This window comes from Xiphophorus couchianus, chromosome 13, assembly GCF_001444195.1.
Source record: "Xiphophorus couchianus chromosome 13, X_couchianus-1.0, whole genome shotgun sequence".
Lineage (NCBI taxonomy): Eukaryota > Metazoa > Chordata > Actinopteri > Cyprinodontiformes > Poeciliidae > Xiphophorus > Xiphophorus couchianus.
This window is the reverse complement of record NC_040240.1, coordinates 2,179,842-2,200,922: the sequence shown is the minus strand read 5'-3', so window position 1 is coordinate 2,200,922 and position 21,081 is coordinate 2,179,842.

The following is a 21,081-nucleotide window of genomic DNA, read 5'->3' as shown; positions in this document are numbered from 1 at the left end:
TTTTCTCCCTTAATTAATTTACTTTACAATAGCTGAAGATACTAAAGAGACAATCAAACATGCTTTAAAACTACATATAAATACTTTAAATTAAAATTAGTATTTTGCGTCTACTTGTGTTTTCTTTGACTAATATTTAAACTGGTTTGATGACAAACATGCAAAAAAAGAGCTAATCAGGACGTTCAACTTCATTTGTGTTCTTCGTTCAAATGTTGATCAGTACTACCACTAGGTGGAGCCAACAGATAGGACATGTGAAAAATTTATTTCAATCACTGTTCTCTAAGGTCAAGGCTGCTGCTTCTCTTCTGTTTTTCTCATGCAACTTTTCATAATAAGGTACAATGTTGAATGTACAAGATTCTGAAAACAAAACTTAAAAATAACAACAAAAATATGTATAACAGAGCTATCAGCCACATGACCTCTGACCTCTAAAGGAAAGAAGTGTCTGCAAGACTTGTTGTTTCATACTATGTGGGGGAAATTTGTCAATCACCAGCTGACAGTAAATGACGGCAGACCACAGAGTGTCCTTTCATTTCCTACTTTGACAATGGGATGGATGGACGGACAGATAGATGGATGGATGGATGGATGGATGGATGGAAAGAACTGATGATTAATGATCTGGTCTGCTCTTCAGTCCGCCAGGTGGGGATAATGCTCCTGTAAGCAATTTATTTCTAATTCCAAGTGAAAGAAGAAGTTTATGACAGTGTATTAGGGCAATTTTAGATTAAAAAAGGAGCAAATTTCCACCAAAAAGTGTGAAAAGTCTAAAATTTGCAAAAAACTTTCTGAGATTATTCTTAAAATTTCAGAGTTTTTTAGGAGGACATTTACTCCTTGTTTCCTGTCTGCAATGGCCCCAATATCCCGCTGTAGAAGCAATTCACATCCAAAATAAAAAAACTTATTTCATGTTGTCATAGCTAAAAAAAATTTAAACTGCAGGAGTAAACAACATGAAATCCCAGGAGTCCCAAATGACCCTGACAAACTGAGAGGCCGGAAAATGACTCTTAGAACACGACTGATGGATTGAGAATCTGCCGTGCTGCGCCTGTAGTTTTACAGTTGAAATTTCCTTTAACCCATAATGAGGTGACTGTTTGCTTCTTTCTCACAAAAGGCACAAATACTTCAGTTATTACTCAGATATTAGTCATGTTGACGTTTTTGTTGAGTATTAATTACAGATGTTTATTACGTCTTGGATTTTTGAACCCACTTATAATTTCCAGCCTGTAATACAGTTACAGTTCTCCCAGGTAGAAGAAGAGCTGTCCTCTGGGGACAAATTGACCACCATCCCCTGAGTGTCTGTGTGAAGCCTCCCGTCCTCTGCTCAGCCTCTCTGTGTTGATATCGTCATATGTTTTTGTTTGTCTGTTTGTTTGCTCGCCTTCAGCTGAGTTTGCTGCTGAACGCAGCTTTCAGTTGTGTGACTGTGTGACAAAGTGTCTTCTTGTGTGTGGATTTGCTTGGTGACATTTTCCATCGCAGGTGTGACATGTCGCTCCCCTGACAGCCTCCTGCACCACACACAACAACAACTGTTTTCCAGTTTTACCTGCCTCCCACATACACACTCACGCACACACCTCAGCGTCCACCTCTGTCTCAGCTCTGCTGCTCGACAAGCTAATTTAGCCAATTACACGCAGGTGTGATGCTAATTTCCCCGAGCTGGCAGCCAGCTCCTGGAGGAGGTAAAAATAGCATAATTACACTCATCTGTCCCTCTGCAGGCAGACAGGCTCTCCCACTGGGTGTCGGCTTTACTGCCACCGCCAAACACACGCAGCAGAGAGACAAACACTCACTGTTGGCTTAGATCATAGACAAGAAAACAGCAGACAATCTATGTGGATGGATGGAACCGTGTGTATGGAGGAATTTCAGATGCGGCCGCTGTTGCGTTTTCCCTCTTTTGTTTGAGGCTTTCAATGGATTTTCAGTAATACACTGCAATTTCCTGCAAGAAAGGAGAAACAGACTTTTAGTGTGGCGGGATAATTACGAGAAGCTGTTTTTCAAAGCAACAGGGTTGGATGTGTCATTGTTAGAGTTGTGTGAGAGGAGAGGAGGAGGCTTCTTTTTCAGAACTCAAACACAAAACAAGGTCAGCACGGGGAGAAACTGACTGAAGTGTTCACAGTGTCTCCCTGCAGAAACAGTATGAAATAATGCGGCATCAAATGGAACCGGAAAACAGGTTTATACCCATTATCGACAAAATGTCTTCAGTCTTTCTTTATCAACAGGTTTAGGCAAACCCAGTCCATACTGGAAACGCTTGTTAAAGACCGCAGCACAACGTGAAAACACAACAGGAAAACACAACAGGAAGTGGATGCTCTTTGTAAGGTAGTGTCTCCATAACCTGGTCCTCCAGACACACTGCCCTGGGTGTCTCAGATGCTTCCCTGCTTTAACACAGCCGATTCAGAAGATTGCAGTTCAGCAAACATCTGTTAATCAGCCATTAGATGAAATCAGCTGAGCTGAAGCAAGAAAAAACCTAAAACATGCAGGGTAGTGTGGCCTGACGACCAGGGGTTGAGAAGCTCAGCTATAGGGTACAAAAAGAACGCAGTGGGGGAACCATTACCTCATAATCAATACTTCATCATGGATTTTTTGTTATGGTTTCATATTAGGCCCTTTTTAGGCTATAGTTCCATAATAAACAACCTTTAAAACCACCTTATGAATCATTTATTATCACATCATACAAGTCAACTCAGCAGAATGTGGGTGTTTTAAATAGAGCATCTTGTTTTGTAGGACCAAATGGGTGTGGCCTACAACTAGTAGCAGTTCTTGCATGAATGCCGCCCTGAGCGAATACCTCCTTGGACGCCTCCACCACCCACACCACCTCTACACCTACACCACCTGGTGTTTAATTCCTCAACTGCACCCCCTGGTTGGTGAACAACCAGGGGGTGATTGTTCATTATTCATTGCTCATGGAATTTTATCTACAGAAAACTTGTTTGGTTTATGACAGTTTTTTTTTCTTGTTCTTTGCTTGCTTGTGTTTGCCAACCCCTGACAGAATGGCCCTCTGGGTGGAGAGCCATATTTCCCATGTCAGAAACTGGGCATCTTTGAGGAAATGTGTTTCAGTCAAACAGACACAGTAATGGTAAAAAAAAAAGCACATCCCTTTAAATTAATTGATTTTATAGTATCATATATCAGTGGTAGGACATGCCTAATCTTTCTCAAACTGTTTCAGTTTTAACTTTATTTATGGTTAATAAGCAGTGGCATTATGAAATTTGCTCTGTGTGTTTCTATGCCTCTGAGATTAAACTTTAATAATTTTTTAACTTTGTAAACCTCTGATGATTTATCCTTTAAAAGCCCAGACAGAGGGGTGTGCTTTCTTTCCACCATGAGCATACAACACATTTTCACTATTTCCTTTTTAACAGAAAGTATTTCTGCAATCAGGATTCAGACAACAGAAGGAGCCTCTTGCTACAACAACCAGAAGTTGTTACTATTCTCTCCGTAGGAGTATTTGTCATGGCTCCTTTCTTCTGGTTCCAAGACCTCAGTGTGGAAAGTTGCTGTTGTTTTGCAGCTCCAACTCTTTGTGTTTCACAGAGATTAATAACGGATATGATCTGGAAGGTCTGACAGTATTTCACCTGATTACCTGACAACCACCATGCTTGTTTTCTGCAGCAACACTTACCATCTACAGTCTGCTGCTCACAGCAAAAGCTAAAAACAAGTCCGGCTGTTTTTTTCATTTTATTTTTCACAAGCTGCAGAAAAAATAAACAATGTGAAAAGATGCAAAGGGACTGTTGGGGCTGATCGTTATCCAGCCAGCCGCCGGAGCTCCTTCCTGTCACCTAACTGGCCTGGAGGAGGTGCAGATATAAATACAGTTTGAAATGATTTCTCTATTGCGACCACTGCTGTCTTGCAGACATATGAAACATGTCGGTGAAGCCTTCCCACCCTGCCAGGAATAATAAATTGGCCCTCACACATAACCTCCTTATCTACATTCCTGCCGTCACATAGTCTTTGCTTCTTATGGAGCGTGTGTGATGACTGTGTCCGTATGGATGGCATTATTCTACACCCTCACTTAAATCCAGATGGAGCTGTCAGTCTCTGTCACACAGCGGTGTGCTCCAAAGCCCTGCTGAGACCCAACACACTCTTGACACATGAAGGCTCAGAGTCTGCTCTGAGGCAGAGCTTCCTCTTGAACAACACTAAGGTTTTACAGATGAGAACAAAATTAGTTTGTTAGTGTATTATTACTTTTAAACATAATGTTGGATTAGGAACAAAACCCTATGTTAAAATGTAAAAATATTAATAAAACAAAATATTACTTTCAAAGACATGCAGATTGCTAATTAAAAGTTTTCAAGAACTGTTTAGCATCTGAAGATAATCAGAGGTTTTGGCAGTTTGCTGCTTTGAAGCACTGAGTTGCATCTTGGACCTAATTCCATCCAATACCAGTTCTGCAAGCACTCAGCATGTTCTCCCTGTGTGTGTTGGGGGGTGGGGGGGGAGAGTCCTCTCTAGGTACTCCGGCTTCCTGCCACTGTTTGGCTAAATTGCCATTCATCCATCGAGATAGATGAATGAACAGATGGCTGGATGAATGGATGGATCCATTCTGGTAGGAATGTTCCTATCAGGAACATTCTCTGGTATAAACACGTCAAGCAGGGAAACAGCAGAGAAGCAACTGTTGCTGACAATCAATCTGAACAGGGTTAGAGCGGCATTTTCAAATTGACTATTATTCACAACTTATATAATTACCTATTACCAGAAGTAAAAAAAAAAAATTGGAATTCCTGCTGAGCTCATTGTAGAAAGGAATTACTTCTCAGTCCAAAGCTCTTAAGAAACTGTTGTAAACGGCATAATGTGGAGCATTGCTGTGATGATGTGCTGACTTTTGGAAAATTCTTAAATAGACAGAGGCTCAATTTTAAGGCACTAAATTGCAAAGTCAAATTTCTCTTAAGTCGTGTTTCATATATACAACATTTCCATAATAACTCAAGGTAACATAGTTTCAAGATTGTGCTATAAGATGGCACTATGTGCCTGCAAAGTACATGATGTCGTCCCTTTAACAAGTCTGCTGAATCCCTTTCATTTGTTACGCTTTGAAATGCACATTTGGCCTCAGAATGTTCACCATGTCTTCAGGCTCTGTGCATCAACACGGGTCGCTCTGAGCTGTTTTCTACTTGGGTTCTAATCGGTAACCTTAAAGTTACCTTGCTGCACAAATTGTGGGCTCCACCCTCTGACCTGCACTGCAAACACAGCAGATGGACAAGCTTCATTATCTTGTGCCACCTCAGATGAGGTGACCCCCCCCCTCCGACCCTCCACCCGTAACCCCATCACCTCCTCCATGCAAAAAGTGCAGGGACATGATTAACGGCCCATGTTGGTGAGCTGAGACTGTCAGGAAGCCTCTGATGAGATTGAAACACACCTGCACAGTTTCTTTCTCTCTCTTTCTGCCCACCTCGCTCTCTCCACTTTCACACACACACATACACACACACAGGCACACGCCTGTTCTCCATGAAGGCAAATTAAATGAGTCAGTCCCTTGTTATTTCCTCACACTTACCTTGTTCCTCTTACACCAGGGAATATCTGAAAGACCTGTGTTTGTTTCAGCGGGAGTATTTCCCAACAGTTTGAGTATGAATCACTTCCATCCTTTCTCCTTTCATTTCAGTCCTCTGTTCCTGCCTGCAGTCCTTCAGGTAAATTAACCCCCTGCAGGTGATGCAAATTCAAAATGTTCCTTTCTCAAGCCCACTCATACACGTCATTTCATTTGTTCCAGAGATTTCATCATTCTGAATACATGTTCCAGAAAATGCTAATTTTGTTATGTTTGTAACCAAAAGAAAACTGATTTTAAGAACATTTCTAGGATTAGAGGACCAATGCATCCAGAAAAACTCATCCATGCGTTTATCTTTAGTCACATTCTCTGACCTACATGGTGCTCAGCCAGTAGACTTTAAAAAACTGTTGTTAGTTTATAAATCACTGAACGGCTTAGCACCACAATACATCGAAGATCTGTTGTTGTATCAACCTTCCAGACCTCTTAAGTCTTCTGGTCCTGGTTCTGATCTGCATCCAGAACCAGAACCAAACATGGAGAAGCAGCATTCAGCTTCTATGCACCACAAATCTGGAAAAAACTTCCAGAAAACTGCAAAACAGCGGAAACACTGAGTTCCTTTATGTCAAGGCTAAAAACCCACCTGTTGCTTATAAGCCATAATAAATGGAACATTGACCAACATAACTCATGCGTATTGATGATTTTAACGACACCTGACAAAATGTAATGTCTGATTTTGTTTTTCACAACTATTGACTATATGATGTGTTTATTATGTTTTTTTATATTTTCATGATACGAAGCCCTTTGAAGTGCCGTGTTGCTGAAATGTGATGGACAAATAAACTTCGAATGGCCTTGTTCTTAGAGACAGCTGTCAACTGAGGTTTTGATGACTAACTGTCTTTTCTCTACTTCATCTATTTTATCCTAAAGGTTGGAAAACTGCTTTGGCTCCATTTCTTTCCTACATTAAGTCACTGAAGGTGCTACTTCTGCTGATAACTTTTTATTTCTCCTGTTACAAAGAGAGAACACTGCTGCATGTCAATGTCTCGATGTAACCTACTGGGTTTTGTTATATATATATATATATATATATATATAATTATATATATTAAAAAAACATCTTAAGGTAATCTGAATAACAAGCTGAACTTGACTGCATTGTTTGATGACTATCAATTAGGAATGTAAGCAGTTGACTTGGAATCAGTCTATATGATTGGATTCAACTGATTTTTTTTAAACTTCCTGCAGTGTTGTGAATTGGTGCTATAGACATAAAACTGAACTGAATTGAATTCATTCCAGACTTTCTCCAGTTACTGGTGACAGCTTGCACTGAGCCGTGCTGTGAAAATTACATAAAATTAATATTATTAAGTTGAACTTTACTTAATAATTAACCTTACTTAGCACTCAAAAAGGGTATAGTTAATGGCAGATGTGAACTCAGCACAACTTAAAGCTGAAACACAATGTGCTTTCACATGGTTTTATATTGAGGGAGGGAACGCCATCAGCGTGCAAACATTTTATCTTTTGCAATATTTCCTCTCTCATGAACATTCTGCTCATGAGACTGTTATGCAACAGAGTGCCTTCAGTCAGAGGAGCCTTCAGAACCAATGTAATACAGACCTCTACAGGAAATCCTTCCTTTCCACAGCCATCTGCATCTACAACAACTCTGAAGAAACTTAGACACATTGCACCAATTTTTGATGTTTATCTGAAATAATAAAGTATTTCTGGACTGAATTAAATTGTATTAAACTGAAGTGAATTGTACAGGATTTATATCCCATATATGGAAAAAAATTCCAATGATTTATTATAGTTCCATTATTTTCATCAGAAAAACCTAGAGTTTTAGCCTGGGTGTGTGAAACCTCTGGAAAATAAGATTAAAATAAAAAAGCACAACATTAAAGGCAGACAATAAAGACCTGGCAGTTCAGAGGAGCTACATGAGTGAAGAAAAGTTTTAGTATCACCTGGCAATGTATGTTCTGCATGAATGCAAAGAATGATTTACTGAATCAAATTTAGTTTTTGCTCTTCCTTTCATGTGTTTTGGCCGACGTAAAATTTGATTGACTTTAAGTGAGAAGGCATTATCTGTATTCAGCAGCTGTGTCTGATGTTCTTGTTCCTCACCATAAAGTCTGCTTTCATCAAGAACACTTTGGTAGCCTTCCTCACACATTATTTGAAATATCCCATATTGCGTCATATCTTCCAACCAATCCATAAAGGTCTGTTTGAATCAGAGGTTCTTCTTTGAATTGAATGGGGGAAAAAATATGCAAGGTTTCATTTATTACCCTTGTATGTCTATTCAGTCTTCGTAGTTCCATTCTGTGAGCGTGTGTTTCACTTCCTCTGCATCAGTCGATTGTTCGGATGGAATCTGCATGCCAGAAATGCTAAAATGCTCATAATAAATACGACAGAACAAGCGATGAAGAGATACAAAAGTCCAGCTGTGGGAAGAACATGGAAAGAATGAAGGAAGAGTGAGGCGGATCTCATCTTACAGAGAAAAACTTCCAGAGCATGGCCCGGTTATTACCATTTAAATTACACACACACGAGCACCCCCACACGCACGCATGCGCGCACACACACACCCCTACACACATGCACATACACACACGGAGGGAGAAAGAGACTAACTGGCATTTATTGGGATGTTGCACAAACATAAATCACACTCACACACACTCCTTTGACTGTGTTTGATTGGGTGTTTTTGAAAGAAGTTGGCTCCTGCCTGGTATTTTTCCTGCTTATCTGTTGGCTGATGAAATTAACTTAATTGCTTATTGGTATTTTAATTAAGTTTCTTTCTCATTGGGATTTTGAGTGATTTTTAGGAGTATTTATTGCCATTTTAATGAAGTATTATTTAGCTGCAGACTCAGTGGGAGAGCAGCTGAACAGGCATACACACAGCAGGTGGCCTAAACACACACACACACACACACGCCCACACACCCTACAGACAAAAATCACTGCACCACATGCATCCACAATAACATGAGTACATTTTACACAAACACATACGGCTGAGTATCTCTTTGCATTCCGTTGTAGTATCACTGGAGTTTATGACAGTAAGAAGAAAATTAATAACTATAAGACGCTACATGAAACAAGATAAGATACAGGAGAGGTGAACTTTGGTATGAAGTGTATGTTCATGCAAACCACTGATGTAATTCTGTCAATGTCTTGTAAAGTTAAAAGAGCCACTGTCAGGTTGAGGGACCATTGTTTCATCAATAAACTCTTAAAATATTGTTTTTATTCAGGCATATTGTAAATACAGCATCCAACCTCACACTCAAGCATAAAACGAGTTCACACTCAGAAAGAGACAGGCGTTCACTATTCCAACAATCATTTATTTGGCCCTTTTGGAATTGCTTTTACTTTCCTGGTGGACAAGGTTTCTGATGCTCAGGTGAGAAACCTGAGCATGACAATATCAAGCCATTGTTTGTGACTTTTTTTAATTATTATTTTATTATTAATTATTATTATTTGTATTAAAAGCTGCAACAGAAGACCTTTAAATTGATTTTCTTTTAATTCTATTGGAGATAAATGTGAAATGTAAAATTTTTTGAAAGGGGACATATGAAAAATCCACTTTTAGGTCTTAAATGCATTTGGTTGTGTAATCTGGAGTCTCTAAGAGTGCAGAAAATTTGAATTCAGTGACTCCTCATGCTGTATGGATCTTTAGGTTCTTGTTGGGTCATTTTTTTTAATTCATCCAGTTTTTTCCTTTTCGTGTTGTGTTTCTTTATGACTTGTGTCAAAAGTTTTAGGAATTCTTCCACAAGTTTCTCACAATTTGACAGATGAAACAATCCGACATTATTGTCTAACAGCTGCAGATTCATGAGTCAGTCTGGCCAGGCAGTCCATGAGTTCTCCACTTGTGTCTCTGAATATTCTGACATAGAAAACTGGGGTGAACTGTGCTAAATGCACAGAAGACATAAACATGATATTCACAGTTCTGCTTGCTTTGTCCAGATCTCAATGGGGTTGTTGAGGCAGGAGCATGATGGCATCTTTAACTTCAATCCTGCAATAGTCAAACTCCCTGGTGAAGCTTATATAAATAAGACCAGTGGGGGTAGCATTGTACTAAACCAACCTACAGCCTGCTGGAAATTATTAGTAGAAAAAGCTTAAGTCTTTAAAGTTGCTGTCAATAAAAACTCGAAGGCATCGTCATACTTTTCTGGAAGACACACATCAGAAAAACAGCAGCGGCTCGGTGTGGTAAAACAGGAGATCAGGATATTCCATGGAGATTTCTAGATCAAAATTAGATAGGAAATCAAAATGAATAGATGCATTAAAAAAAAAACATGTTTTCAAAAAATAACCTTGTGAAATGGATTTTTAATTTTGTGTGTCAAAATTTTGAGATGTGTTCAGAAAAAGAGGGGAGACAATTTATCTCCTAAAAGAACAATGTTCTTCTAGATATGTAAAAAAAAAAAAAAAGGTTGTAAAGTGTAAAGGTAAGTCACATGCAAGTTGTATTGTTTTTTTAAAGACAGGAAACTGCTTTTTGAACCAACACAAACATAACCCATGGGTTTATGAGAAATACCCTCTGAAAGAAGCATGTCTTTTTATGTCCATCTGGATCTGCAGACCATGTCAGTGTTTTTCTATTTCTTAGTGACTAGTGACTATTTCCATGGTTGCAAACTAGTAGTTTTCTCACCAATACAAATAACCTTCCATTGAGTCCGTTTTCTTATCATGTAGCTTCCCTTAGTTCTAAAGAGTGAAGGTGCCTCCAGTTTTAGACGGAGCAGCAGAGGCACCTGGACACTCTGTCCAATATGGCAGTGTCTGTGTCTTCCTTCCCTCTGCTGTGATTCTAGTGACTAAACTCTGTCTGACAGTGTTTTATGAAACATGTCTACAGCTGCTAGTTTATGTCACATGTTGTCCCAGCAGCTGTGACATTATGATCTGAGGTGGCATGTTGGATTTCCCCATGCTAAGCAATCCTCCTGATTAAAAGAAGCAGAGCTGCAGCTCTCTGTGTCACACTGCTGTGTGTCTGCATGCCTGAGCAGGACATACGCCCTGCGGTGATGTGCAGATGAAACATTCATTTTTCCTGCAGTCGTGGAGTCTCCATAAGTCTTACCCTGTTGTACAATATTTAAAGTCCTTCTGATCGGTTTTATCTGCTGCAAGTTCCAAGTTACAGTTTTTGGAGACAAATTAAACATGACAAAATTTGGTCATTCTTATGCAGTCTGGTCCAATTCAGGAGCAATATGTCTCAAAATCAATTCGGAAAATGTAATCCATCAAACCCATCCGTCCATTTCCAATAGGCCTTTCTGTGAGACAAAAAACAAAAAAAATATATGATGAAGAAGAAAACGCATCTTACTGTGTAACTATTACTGCACTAAAAACATCCAAAATAATAATAATAAAAAATCAATTTTACTAACAGAATAAGCTCTGATCAACGGTCAGTCTGGGTTTTCACTTGGATTTCCCAGCAGAGCAGGAAACCAGCTTTTGTTCTTTCCTTTGCCTCAAGGCTTCTGGGTTGTGATATGGGACAGGTCAGAGTTTTTTTTTTCTTCAAATATACACACACACACACACACACACACACACACACACACACACACCCCTACACACACACACACACACAGAAAAAAGAGCCTCTCTCACTCTCTCTCTAATTGGATTGAGACATCAGGAGGTGTCAATCAAGCGTCTTTATAAACGACAATCTCCTCAAAAAGCCATTATGTACACCAATGGCCCCTAGGGGCCACAGCATACACTGGTACTCACAGAAGACCGCTCACACACATTGACACAGTGAGAAAAGAGAGGAAGGTAATAATTAGTTGTTCGTGGTTTGATGGATCTCTTGACACCTCAAGGCCTCAAGAAAATATTCTCACAGCTCTTGACCCTGTGCATCTGTGTGTGTGTGTGTGTGTGTGTGTGGGCGTGTGTGGGTGTGTGTGTGTGTGTGTGTGTGTGTGCGTGTATGTGTGTGAATATCTCTCTGAATAGACTGACAAGGAAAAATGTCATATGAGTCTAGAAGATGAATTCAGTTTAACTTTGCTTCTTATTATTTTAATCATTTATAGCATAAAATCAAAGATAAATCTTTAATCAGTTTATTTTTTGTTTAATAGTTTTGTTTAATGTTTTTTGTTAAAATTATTTCTTTGATGTCGTCACCATGCTTAACATTTTCTCAAATGTTCTAAACCTTTACATGATGGATTCATTTAATTAAAAAAGTGTATATTTTTAATTAAAAAATACATTAAAAATTCTCTTAGTACTAAAATATGTTTTGTAAAATATGTTTTTGCTGAATTTTGATTTTACTAAAATACAAATTTAGGCAAGTCAGATTTTACCAAATGGAAATATAACAATATTGTGATGAACCTTCACAAGAGTACAAAAAAGAGCAATCATACAATGTGGCAGTTTAATAAAAATACTGCAAAAAAATACATAAGAGAAAAATAATAATGCAACACTCAACAGAAATTTGTTTCAATCATGACATCAAAATGTGCACAATAAATATGGATATGGAACATATAAATCCAAATACATAATAAATCTAAGGTCTGAGAGAAGAAAAAGTATAAAATATTCTTTCAGAAAAGATTCCAATCCCTATCAGAGGCTGGAATGTAAATACAACACTAAAAATAATAATTATTAAAGAATAAATCCAATTATAAAGAACAGAGTAGGATAACATTCAGCAAGAAATTTTTGTATGAAAAAAATTAAGAAACATTTAATTTAGTTTTGCTGTGGCTGGAATTAAAATGTACATTTTAGTTAAATATTTTCCCTTTCTGTTCTGGTTTTACATTTAAAATGTATCACTTCTTTTGTGTGTTTATCTGTACTTTTAGTACAAAACAATAAAATTAATCTAAGCAGAAATGGATTAATTAATTAATTAAATAAGGTTTTTCTTCATATACACTAAAATTAAATAAGTTTGTTTCTCTGCAACCAAAGCAGATAATGTTTTCAAATGTACCTCCACCAACACACACCCCTGCACACGCGCACCCCTACACACCCATTTGTACACACACTCTCTCAGACCTCTCAGGGTCTTCTATTCAGCCTGGGTAACAATGACCAAGACCAAAACCCAGCATGTCTTAAAATAACATTGTGTTCACGTGTGTTTGCAAGTGTGTGAGTGTTTTTTTAACAGTGTGAGTGGCTGTTGTGTGTTCTGTATTTGGATGTGTGTTGCACTAACAAGGTTCAGGCCTCAGCGTGGTGACAATCTTAACGAGCTGTCTGTCGCTCTTCAGCTTAGCCCAGACCTCTGTGTCATTAATGATTTTGTGGATGTGTGTGTGTGTTTGGGGGTAGGGAATTGCGTGGCATGTGTGTGTTCTGGTGTGTGTGTGTATGCATGTGTGTTTGTCATTGGTTTAAATGAAATAATGTCTCAGTGGGAGAGAAAAAACATTTAGTCTCTTTTGCCGCCACAATGTCAAAGTTTAATGGCTGCTGTCTCTAGTGAGTGTGTGTTTGCTGGTGTGCGTTGGGGTGTGTTGGTCAAAAATTCCCAGATTTTTGTTTATTTTTCAAACTTTGTAAATATATATATATATAAATATTTCAGCAGAATGTTTCGATACATTATTCTGAAAAGTCATAAAAAAATATCTACTTGTACCCTGAATAAAAAAACACTGAATTTTCACTGTTAGAGTTATTTTTATTTTCCTAATGTTTAAGAAAAAAATATTATAATAATGGCACAAAACTTTGACTCTGCTAAATGTTGTTGTTTTATCAACTCCACACTGTAATTGATTTTACTTTCATTGAACAAGTGGTGGACAAATAACTCTAGTTTGATTTCTACTCTAGAATGGTGACCAGAAACATGACCAAAGCGTGTGTGTGATTCACAGAGGTGATTCAGTGTTTCAATACATGTTGCTTGTTGCTAGTTACCAGTTTAAAGTTTTAAACAAAACATTAATGATACACATCCAATTTTAATGTATATGTGACTGAAATGATTTTTTGTGAAGTTCCTTGACATGACAGTTGTTGTGAATTGGTGCTCTATGAATAAACTGACTTGAACTAAATAGAATACACTTGTGCTCACAGCAGAGTGTAAACACTGAGAAACAAGCAGTAGTCATGATCAAAGAATTACAGATTTAAAAAGTATTTTGGAAAATTACTTTTTCTGTTTTTTTACAAAAGAGTACACTTTTTATCATAGCATCTGATTTAGTTTGTAACAAGTGACTTTTTCAGACAATTAAAAGAATGAAGCTGTTTGTTGTTACCAAATTCTGGTAATTAAAAAAAATCTATTAAAAATAGGTACAATGAAGTAATATTATTCCTTAAATTATTAAATTCAAGCAGAATAATAATTTTGAATATGTTCTTTACTACAAAAAGCCTATTACTTAACCTAGGTAATACAACTATGTTAAAGAAGTAAAAAGTACTTACACAGAAACAGCCAAAAGACAAAATAGTCTCTTGCAGTAGTATGATGTCACACTGAAACATTTCTGTAATTGTTGAAATACACTGTGCTGCACAGCTGACTCTCTGCTACTTCTCCTACAATTCAATAGGTTGAACTGAGTGACAGACATTATACTCAAGACTTGAAGGTCAAAGATTGACATAAATATAAATGCATTAAACACAACTATTTTTTTAAAATAGTACCCACATTGTTTTTGGGTGGCTGTGTGTGTGATGGGTTAGTGGTGCAATTTAATGTGAGGCAATTTACTATATTTTTTAATATTTTTTCAGAGCAAAGTGACATTCCAAACCTCATGGTACAAAATGTTTTGTATTTGCAAAAAGACCTCATTGATGGGCCCTATCTTTCAAATTATTTACTTATAATAATACTTATAATAAAAGTCCAAGTGTGACCTCAAACCCCTTTTATTAGCAATGAATACACATATAAGACTATAGTTCAAACTGTGGGACAGTACCCTAAATCTTTACTCAAAGAGACATTTTGAAGTAAAGTGTCTCATTTTGAAGTAAAGTCGTGTTTATTACACAATCATTACTATCAGTGTTCTTCAGAAACTGTAACCTTAACTAAAGCAGCTGTTAGCAATTATTGGACTCATCTGTACTGAAGCAGACACACATCTAGAAGTTGTAGGACTCTGGCCCTCAAGGACTGGATGTGAGGACCTCTGGTGTAAACTATGCAAATGCAAATACGTTGTCCGCTATTAAACAGGGACAAATTTGCAGCACTTGAACACATTGTCCTATATGTTTCAAAAATGTTCTGCCTGAGACACTTTCACTTCTGTCAGTTTGGCAATCATTGCTCAAAGGTTTCCATGAACACTGTGCTCCATCAGAGAATATGAAACATCAGATTTATTTAATGTAGATGTCAGGGATGCATGCATTTCCAAAGCAAGACCTCCTCTTATCAAATCAGGTCATTGCCTTGTTAATTTCTGATTGGAGTATAAACCAATTTTGTTCAGAGTAATTGCGCAGTAAAACAAACTGTGAGAAGGTTAAGAAGCTCAGCAGGGTTGTTGCAGAGGCAATAGGTTAGGATGCTCACTGCCACATGAAAATTATTTCAGTCCCATGATTGTGTAGCAGACTATTTAAATTTTCATGTTTCCCCAATAATAAGAGGAGGATGACAGGAAATTACTTAGGAGGATACAAGAGCAACCTGAAGTCACAAGATGAATCTGGAGAGCAAGCTCCCACATAACGAAGTCAAATGTGCGTTCAGACATGAGGACAACAGACTTCAAACAGAAAACGGATCAGCTAGATCAAAGAGTGACTGAAACCAATGAACTGATCACAATATTTCAATAAGCTTAGTTCAAGAACAAGTTCAGCATCCTCCTCTCATGATTCCAGTCAAATGAACACCCAAACATTCCTCCAATCACGGTTGTCCTGTCACAAATCAGATGGTCGTCTTAAATCAAATCAGGAGATGTCAGTGTTTCCTTTGCTTCTCCTGCCCATCAGACTGCAGGTCCAGATTCTGCCAGCCTATCTGGAACCCAGAAGTGTATAGTGGAAGACATATTGTCTCGTTCGAAAGAAAGACCACCTTTAAGTTTTCAATGACTATAGACTGGGTCCATAATCTCAAACAATCCCACATCACAAATTAGCTCCAAATGACGTCATTTTAGGAAAATTTTGGGGATTTTTGGGTATTTCTCAAATTCTGAGAATTTTTTTTAGAATTGGATCTTGGCAAGATAAGACACAAGGCCTAAAGTGAATTCCATAAGTGACAAACTGTTAGGAGCAGTGAGGAGCACTTTTAACTATAATGTCTGAAACAGGGAAGAAAAATTAATAACTAAAATAATTCTACTGCAGCATGCTGTATCTGGACTTTGTGGACCAGTTTACCAAACTTAAACATTTTGAGCAACAACAAAGAACAACAGAATCAACAATCTCCAGCTTGTTATGTTCTAAGCTAATGTGTCTGCCCAGGCACAAAGACCCCTGCTTGTTAGTGATTGAAGCATGTGGTTCCTCAGAACAAAGCACGAATGAAGTCTGAATGGAATGGGACAGCACTCTGTCTGGCTGCAGGACAGCTTGATCCTGGGAGCAGCTATACAATACACTGGCAGGAGTAAGACACAAACTTTCTTCTTAGAAGATTTGGGTTCAGGTTTTTCTTCTGCAAGAAATTTGTAAGATGGCCAGTTACACAAACAGTTGACACAAACAGTCATTTCCGTGGAACAGTCAATATGAGAAGGGTACAGAGTTTCTTCCAGGTTTATGTATTGGTTTTGTAGATGTTTATCAAGATCACTATATACCCAAAGTTACTAAGCCAACAAGTTTAATCCAATTAGATTTCTGTAATGCAATACTGAACCTCCTTACATGACTGGGGATCACTGGCAGAGGCGCAACTACATACTTTCTGAGGTGTATGCGAACATGTCATCAGCGCCTCCCTCCCCCACTCCAATGACATAAACATGTACAACTCATCTTTAATTAAAGTATCAATAATAATAAATGTAAATATATGTGAATAAATTGCTGCCTATAGGGCAATTATAAAAGAACGAAACAAAAAACAGGGCAATATTTCATAATTTAATATATACCGTAAGTGAGCCAAAGAGTCACTTCTGTTAGCCTGTGTCTAAAACCGCCTATGGGCTGCAGGTCTGAGACATTTTGTTAGCATGTTTTCTATCATTCTTATAGCGTGATAGAAGCCTTATCCAAACTGGCAACCCACATTAATAAAATGGTGAAATAATATTGACCACAAAACACTGTATTTATAAAAGACATCAACTTTTTTCCTACACAATCCTAACAAATGTTTTAATGTTCTCTTCACAATATTTATTTATTTACTATTAATCTATTTGTATGATTTGTTCTTTAAATTGCCATTTATATTATTTTTTGTTCTCAGGAATTGACTGAGGGATGAAGAGACTGATGTCTGGTTCTTTAGGTTCTGACTGGTCTGCGGTTCCTCTCCTGACCCGTTCTGTCTGATATCAAACAACCCACTGTGGGCCCTGAATATCACGACACACTTTATTTAATGGTCCTATTAAACTTCACTGTAATTGTTTAGCCTGGAATGTGCGTCTTCCCACTCACGTTTGTATTTTTGCCAGAGGTTTTACTTCTAAGGACGGTGTAGTATCGGGTGGACATTTTAAAAAGACACAGGTTGATAGCAGCTTACTGCGGCTGCATAGTGTCCGTCTCTAAGCAAATGTGACAACAGCGTCAGTTCGTGGAGATTGGGGGGGGGTCCTATTTAGGTCCCGCAATGACAATTTAGCTGGCCCTAATATTTCCCGTGTTTTGTTTTAGTCATTATTATTACACTTATTGTTGAGATGTGTGTCTATCAGACATTTATAGCAATACGGAATAAATCGCGTCCTGTGTTGGTACAATACGGGGGGCAGAGACAACAACCACCTGTCATTTTAGGCTAGCTTAAGCTAACTTGAATATTTACAACTCTCTTGTTGATACACTGACATTACTTACCTACTGTCTTTCAAACACTTTGAAAAGCTTTTCTTCGTCTCTCCAACATCTTTATACTTCCCCCTCTTCCGTTTTCTGTTTTATGCCCTGGAGTTTTTTTCTGCCACCCCATCTTTAGCTCCCTGTTGTCGAGTGCAGTACTACAATTCAAATTTTAAAGAAATTTAAATTTCAGAGCCCTTGTCTCGGTGCTCTGCTTTATACTTATGACATCACTGAGAACCCCTCTCTCCTAGCAGCTTCCTTTACCGATGGATTTACGTCACACCCAAGTCTGAAATGAAGCCCAAGCATCAACTCAAACTGGAAGACTCTTCAACCTCACCTGCATCATCCAATCACAGCATCATACACGTACATACTGTACGTGTATGATGCATGCAAACTTCCCTTTATAAGACCTCCATTCGTGGCTCTATCTATTCACTGGCTGAGCTTCAACCTACCTCTGCCCCTACTTCACCCATGTTCCCCCGGCATCTTCTTCAGGCTTCCACCACCATTGTCCGGCCCCGAGGGAGAAGATGTTTCTAATCCTCATCCTAAGCTGCCAGTCCAAGTCTAATGCAATTCATAGCATCCACATCTTCTGCTGAGGTCCAGGCACCAAAATCTTAATTCATTCATGTCAATAAAACATTATATAATTCTTTATAAATTCTCCAGGTTGAAACACTATTTAATGATGAGAGTTAGGGACATTATAAAGAGCTGATTTTCAGTTAAACATTTTTTTTGCAATCCAGCTGCACCTTTAAACGTTAAGGAGACTCTGATACCGGCACTTATGAAAACCATGTCATGTTTTCACTTTCACACCTGCGAAGGACTCTACAGGTGTGAAAGCGCACAGTCTTTGAACACATGGCTGCAGAATTTGTTCTACGCATGCATGGGAGAATAACAACAAAAACAATGGCAGATAGCATAGCACTATGTGTGCTACTCAACCTGTTCAGTTTAACACAACTTCTGATAAGGTACATGTGTTACATGAGCACTTGGTTCATTGGATACTGAGACGGGTTACTGTTTTCTAAATGACGTGAAAGCAAAGGGTCAAAACCACATCCGCATTTCGATAATGGGCTAAAATCACAGCGCCATATAGTGGCCTGACATGACAACTACAGCTGCTAAAAACCCCAACACAAATAAAACTTCAGGATAGATCAAAAAGTAATATAAAAATAATTTAATATGTAGATGCCTCTTGTGTGCGTGTGTGTGTTCTTCCAGGTCAATTCCTCATATTCCTGACCCCGTTTCATTAATATGTATTCCCATTTCCTCCCTTGCTACCTCAATTTCATAGCCACATAACTAAACAATTGCACATATTTGCCCTGTTATTGCAATAGTTTGATAAATTAAGGGGATAAGCTACAAAATGATGAAATCTTAAAAATAATTCAACCGTATAAGATTTTAAGAAAACTTTGTATCTCTCTGTAATTCCATATATTTTTGATTTGCACCCTGCGTCTGGGCCTGTTGATTTATGAAATATGACAAGTTGTGACCCCTGAGCTCTAAATGGCCTCCTATTCATAGCTAACACTACTCACATGACTTATAATAAAACATTATTTGCTGCTATAAGTCACTACTTATTGAAGCGAGTACATGGATGCCAATACAAATTATACTGGATACAAATGGATGCGTGTTTAGTACAGAACATCCAATGGCAGACAACTCCTTTATTTACCACAGAAGTCCAACATAAAACAGCATGAATTATATACAAAAGGGAGAAGGGATGAATCACCTACAGTATGTGTTTGTGTGTCTATTCATGTGCAAACACCACAAACCTTTATTATGTTTAATTAAAAGTTTTTCACCCCTTTTCTTCCAATAGTAAGGGGTTACATTTTGTGAGCAAATACAAAAAATGCTAAATTTATGTCTCTCTTTCACATTGATTACTTTCTTGTCTTTTCCTGTTCACTGTTTTATTTCATAGCATTTTTCTCTTTTTGTTTGTGTTTCTTCCCTTTTCACTCTTTTTAACTCACCCTCTGCTTTTCCTCTTTCTCTCCCTCCCTCTATTCTTTCTATTATTTTTTTCCAAGTTTGCGTGCCGTTTTGCAGTGTTTTCATTGATGTCAAGACCTTGCTATGAAACATGACTGCCTTTGCTCTAATTCATCCCCAGGACACCCAAAAACACACCCAGGCACACGCCGGCACACCCACGCAAGCACGCCACGTGCACGCCTACATACACACACATTCACGAGGCTTCTTGTTCCCTCACACACTTGAATGAACACCCCTATCCACAAATTTGCACACACAGACATGCTCACATTTTTGTGTTGTAATAGCCACAGACAATATGATGAAGTGATGAACTACATTAAATTCAGACAGAAAAGATCTTCATTTCAAGGCTCAAAACATTAAATCTTGAAAATGTTTCTAAAAATTCTTTATGAATTAACAATTATAGAAAGTATTAATTTACAGAAGTTTTCATACATAACATGTAATATGCAGATGTGCTGGAGTTCTTCTTTAAAAAAAAATAGATATGTAATGGAAATACTGAATATTACTGAAACACATAGATCTTGCAAAAATGTTGTTTAATAATAAACATCTGTTTTTATAGTTATATTTGACACATCAGTCAGTGTGTCAGCAATTGAATGAGGAGCAAAAAACTTTTATATTCGAAGGATTTTGCTTCTGATTATTGTACACAATCAATCTCAACCCGCTTTCCCGTCCCACACAAAAACACCACTTATCTGACAAAATGTATTTTCTGCCTTATTATCGTGGTGCACTGGTTCCATAAAAAGTACTGTCCCCACAAGGCGACTGGTTTTACAAGAAAAGGTCCTAATGAGGTCACAAAGACCAGAGCAAACACACACACACACACCCCGGAGTAGTAAGGGAGTGTGTTTAGCCCTCAGTGTCATAGGCCGTGAATTTAATATTGATTCCATAAAGTAGTTTCAGTGTAACATGTCACAGCATGTTAGCATCAGAGCAGCAAGCCGGACAGAGAGGAGAGCAGCTAGCACGCAACGCTGCGGGATGGAATGGAGGGGGGTGGAGCTTTACGAGCAGGGGGTTGGTAGGGGGGTGAGGAGGAGGAGGACTTGGAGGAGAAGTGAGTTAAAGCAAAAGGAGAGAACATGAAGATGAGGTGGAAAAGGAAGTGTGTGTTTGTGTGTTCATTCATACCAACAGCACCGTTTCTCCAAAACAGCCTGCTGTCCCTCAGGCTCTGCCTCTGTCTGTAAACTCATCTGTATGTTGGTGCAGCAACA